Raw genomic sequence first — 6,000 nt, 5'->3', positions numbered from 1 at the left:
ATCCATTATCGGTTTTGAAAGATTGGATTGTGGCTTTGAATTGATTTTGAATTAAGACGAAGAAGTCTTTAAAGATTGACAAACTTCAGATTTTTCCTCATGAGAAAAAGCCAAGTGATGCGAGTGTGGTTGTCGATAAAAATCACAAACCACGTTTATCATTTAAAGAGTTAGTGTAGGAGGGTCCCCCACACATCGCTGTGAATTAATAAAAATGGTTTAGAAGGTTTGTATGCAATGCTTGGATAAGAGAATCTAGTGTGTTTGCAAATTGACAACTTTCACAATGAATAATTTCGGAAATAGTTTGCCAAATACAAAAAAGTTAGGATGTCCTAATCTACAATGCCACAATATTATCTCGACACGTTTATTTGAAAGGGAAGTTGAATAACATGAGATATTCCCTATAGGTTGACTAAGTTGCAAAATGTAGAGCCTTGAACACAACTTAGCATTTCCAATCGTCCTTCCTGATTCCGTATCCTAAAATTCACAATCATTCAGATAGAATTTGGTAAGACATTTTAAATCATGACAAATCTTTCTAATTGACAATAGATTTCACTCAGGATTTGGAACATAGAGAATATTTTTTAAACAAATGTTAGGCGTTAAGAAAGTCGATCCAATTCTTATAACTCTTGCGGACGCTCTGTTAGTCGCGCGAATAGTGGAGAAATGATTTGAATACGAAAATTATGTAGTAGAGATAGGTTTCACGTCGTGTGTTGCCAAACCTCTAATCGACAATCCAATATTTAGAGTTTGATGTACCTAAGTGGGCGTTAAACGCTTTGGGACAATCGAAGTTGATTCTACCGAAGGATTTGCGACATCAGAACTGTTATCGTTGTTTTAAAGGCAAGTTGCAACAACCCGAGATTAACAACGAGGAGTTGACAAAGAGCATCCAATTGGACGTCAGTCGAGGGGGAAGTCAAAGCAAAAGAGGGTTTCCAAGTAATGGAGTGAGCAACAACACTGGAAACAGTTGCGATGGAGTGGGGGCGACTAAAAATTCATGCTTTTGTTTTCAATCGACAGGTTTTTCGAAGATTATCAAACATTTGTCTTTGGTGTGACCATTTTTTTCTAATGGTTGCACCATGGTTTACCACCACCACGAGCATTGAGGACGGATTGGAAACCCCCTGTAATCCGGTATGCCAACTAGCATCATGAGATGTAGCTCTCTTCTTTGCGATAAATCTCAATAAATGCATCTTTAACCAATGTTAATGGCTTCTTTGAAATAATTAGTGACCGAACACCATCAAAATTGTTATTTAAACCGGACAGAAATTTAAAACACCTCTTTTGAGCGGAGTGTTTGCGATAGATATCAGCGTCGATTGAGTTTGTCTAATGAAGCGATTCGGTGATGTTGATTCTTACCGATAGATGTATAGAGCGATATAATATTTAGTTACTGTGAGAGTCCCTTGCTTAAGATTGAGAATGTTGAGTTCAATCTTAAAGGGGTGAGACGTATTGTTTTTTTGAGACTAGGTTTCCTTAATGGTTTTCCAAATGTCTTTTGCGGTTTCATATCGCTGACATAGATTTTAGCAATTTCAAGAGTCATTGAGTTAACAAACTAGGATATGACAAGGCCGTTGTTGGTGTCCCATGCTTCATAGGTGGGATTACCAGATTTGGGAGTGACGGTGGCTCCGGTAAAAAATTATAGTTTTCATCTACCTCGAATGTTTATTTTGACGGATCTTGCCCATTAGAGGTAGTTGTCGTCATTAAATCTAAAGACAGAGATTGGAGAATAATCCACAGAAGGGATAGTGGATGAGGAAGAATTTTGGCCAGCCATGATAGGAGATAGCCGATCAAGAAAAAAAATTTGAAACTTTTGAGAGCTCAATAATGCTCTGATATCATGTAGAGAATTGAGCTTTTGAGAGTGAAGAATGAATATTTTATTCAAATATGACTTGTAATTTACAATAGAGATTTGTGATATATAAAGGACATTGAGTATAATAAAAGAAATGACTAAAAATAAGCAATTTGTAGAGTATAAGCAAAGCAGCATGTTGAGTGCAAATAATTGTACCAACTCTAAGAAGATAGAGAGATAATTCCACTGAGTATATATCTATTAAATCAATCATGCAAATTTTATTATATTAATAATATAAAAATAAGTTTATTCATTTTTATGCAGCCGACAATACTTTGATTGAATTTAAGATCTAAAACTATGACGCAAAAAACAAATGACAATTCAAATGGGTTGCAACTATTGTGTGATTCGTTAACCTCTAAAAGAGTTAATATAACACAATTGGGAATGTTTTTTTCATCTGAAGAAGAGGTTCATGCTTTTTATCAGTCATATGCCCAATATTTTGGTTTTGGTATTAAAATTAGAGTTTCAAAAAAGGAGATGACGACGAACTGAGGTATTTATGCTTTGGATGCGCCAAAGAAGGAAAGTTTGTTTCTAGAGGAAAAAATTCTTTTAATCATAGACTTTATAGTAAAACGAATTGCAAAGCAAAGATTAATTTTATAGTTAAGAACAGTGAATTCTTTCAAATTACAAGTATTCGACTTGAACATAATCATGCATTAAGTTCAACAAAGTCATGATATTGCAGATGTTATAAAGTGTTAGATTCTCAAATAAAAAAAAATAGAGTTGAATGATTAAGCTGTAATTACTTTGAGTAAGAATTTTAAATCATTTGTTGTTGAAACTAATGGCTTTGAAAAATTTGTTGTTTTTATGAGAGAAAATGTCGGAACTATGTGGTTAAGGCACGACAACTAAGACTTGAGAATGGTGATGCAAAAACTCTAAATAATTACTTTTGTCTTATTCAAAGTGGAAATTAAAATTTATTTATATGATTGATGTAACTGATATTGGTCGTATAAAAAATATATTTGGGCTAAATGGAGATGTACGGGTTGCGTATGAGTATTTTTATTGATGTTTGTTACATTTTGATAATACTTATTGATTAATTCAACTAATTCTTTAATATGTCCAGTTTGCTCCATTTGAGTATGTGATGCTTGGGTAAAGTTTATGATTTCCAATGAAAATTCTGAAACTTTTATTTGGTTATTTAAAACCTCGTTGACATGCATGGGAGGTCGAGCTTCACAAGGCATTATTAACTGATCAATGAAAAGCCATGAAAATTGTTATTGGTCAAGTATTTCCGAATTCTTATCATCGCTTATGTCTTTGACATATCACAAAATAAACTCAGTTATGCTAATTATAAGCTCATAAAGAAGAACTTGAAAAATATCGTGTATAATTCTTTGACATAGAAGAATGTGATACATGACATCTAAAATAAAGGCTAATGGATAATAACCTTATTGATCATCCTGGGTGGTGTAAAAGGTTACAACATAACACATATTGGAGTTAATAGTTTGGAAGAAAAAATTATATAGCCTATTGAAAGTAAGGTCTCGTTGACGTCCACCAACAAAAAAAACAGTCAAAGGTTGAGCAAATTTTTAAAAAAACGACAATATAATCTAGAAAAAGGTAGGATGTATAATGTATTCAGCATATGTTCAGCCAAAATAGTCACCAGCAATTCCTGCCCAATAATCACCCATATATGTATAGACAATACATATTTTGAATGTTTATTTGATATACATAGATTTTAAAATGTTTAGAATGCATATTCATAAATATTTTCTATTTAAACACAATTTAATCTTCATAAAATATTTTTAAATATCTAACTTACCCACATCAAGCGATACAAGCTGGAGGTTTTTACCTGCAACATTCACCACATCAGGCAATGCAACTGAAAGTTTTTATCTACAATATTGACAATCAACTGAAGCTGTTGTAATAGCTCAACAAGGAAATTTTAAGTTAATTAGTTTTATTTATAAGTCATTCATCTATACTAATAAGGAAATACATGGACAAATATCAATATCATCTGTCAAGATTCGGTTACAATTAAGTAACAAAACCTCAAACTGCACTACTAGGAAATATTCCTAGTAATAACGTGTATATATAGGAACATACAACAATATCCGAAAGAATCCAAAGTTTTCTGGAGATTTGATTGTTAGAATTGATTTTGTAATCTGCCTTTGAGTCTTGATGTGTTAATTTCAATGTCACAAAGTGATGTGTGATGTGTTGCGTACTTAAGGCTTGTCTAGAATTTTGTAGTTGAAACGCTTGACTAAATATTAGAATTAACCACTTCTGAGAAGAACACCACAAGCATATTTCAACTAAAAAAAATATCAATACAATAAAAATACTCCAAATGACATATGAGAATAAATACTTTGCTACAAACGTTCAAAAAACTTGAATTTCTAACATTTGGTCGGCCAATTATTACTATCTACAACATGAAACAAGTTAACATATCAAAATTTCTAGAGAGTGCATGCAAGTACAGAATCATTTACAACTTCAGCTTGATGAAAACATCCAATTGTTAATCTCCGTGATACTATAATATATTTTCTAAAGCTTACAAAATTCTCTAAAATTACATGAAGAGTGAATTTACTTAAAATTTCAAACATTATTTTTATGAAGCAACTATAGATTGTATTTATATTAGTATAAATTTTCAAACATCTATATTTGTTGTCAATTCTATTAATGAAATATACATTAGATTTGAAGCTTACAAACTATAAAATACATATTTGAGAAAATATTGAATGGTAATTCGGTTTCTGTAAACCTAGCCACAAATTTAGACAAACCTTAAGTACGTAGTTCAGTAAACACATTATTACTGTCACATTGAAATTAACACATAACACTCAAAATTCTGGAAACTTTGGATGCTTTCGGGTATTGTTATATGTTCCTATACACGTCATTCTTGGAAATATTTTCCAATAGTGTAGTTCGAGGTTTTGTTAGTTGTAACAGGATCTTGACAAGTGATATTGATATCTATTCATTTATTATTAGTATAAATGAGTGATTTGTGAAACCAGCTAATTAACTTAAAATTGTCTTTTTGATTGAGAGAATAATTTATTAGTTTTATTACTTGTGAATTTTGCAGATAAAAACTTCAAGTTTCAAGTTTGCATGTCTAGGTAAGTTAGATATTTAAAAACATTTGATTAAGTTTAAATTTAGTTAAAATAGAAAATATTTATGAATATGTTGTAAACATTTCAAAATATATGTTTTGACGTTTCAAATTAACATTTCAAAATATGTGTTATCGATACATATATTGGTGATTATTGGGCAGGCATTGCTGGTGACTATTGTGGTTGAACATATGTTGGATACATTATACATCTTACCCCTTTTCGAGATTGTGTCGCCGCTTTTTTTTAGAATTTTCTCAACCTTTAACTGTTTTCTTTTTGTTCGTGAACGTCCACGAGACTTTTTTTCAATGGACTATATAATATTTTGTTCTCAACCATTGACTCCATATGTGATATGGTGTAACTTTGATCATCACCCAATGAAAATAAGGTTATTATCCATTAGCCTTTATTTTAATTCCTCCAATGTTTGTGTTACAATGAAGTAACTCTCATCATTTTTGACCCGAGATCTGAGACTTCATGTAACTATAGTTGAAGATTGTTTTTTCTTGTCTTTCTTCCTTATCAACATGAGTCATCATAAATATTGGTCATTCCTTTATATCTACGCTTGATGTTTTCCTCCATCGATCTAAAATATATTTATTAGTAATTATATGGACATCTAATTGGAACAAAACGGAAATTAAATGCCTGCACAAAATTCCTTGAAACTCAAAAGACGACACAACCACTTCATTTCATATTGTGACTCATTATAGTGTACCTAAAATGTAATGTCTATTTTACTAGTTTTATCTTTCCCAGATACATTTTCGACCACATCTGAACAATTAATTGTGTACAATACATCAACCTCTCATTTCATTTTTGAAATATCTTAATGTCTAGTCGTCGTGTATGACCACATAGTTCCGGAATTTTCTATCATCAAATGAAAATTTTCAA

Source organism: Impatiens glandulifera, chromosome 1 (assembly GCF_907164915.1).
Source record: "Impatiens glandulifera chromosome 1, dImpGla2.1, whole genome shotgun sequence".
Lineage (NCBI taxonomy): Eukaryota > Viridiplantae > Streptophyta > Magnoliopsida > Ericales > Balsaminaceae > Impatiens > Impatiens glandulifera.
The sequence above is the reverse complement of the archived record's forward strand: the minus strand, read 5'-3'. Positions refer to the sequence as shown.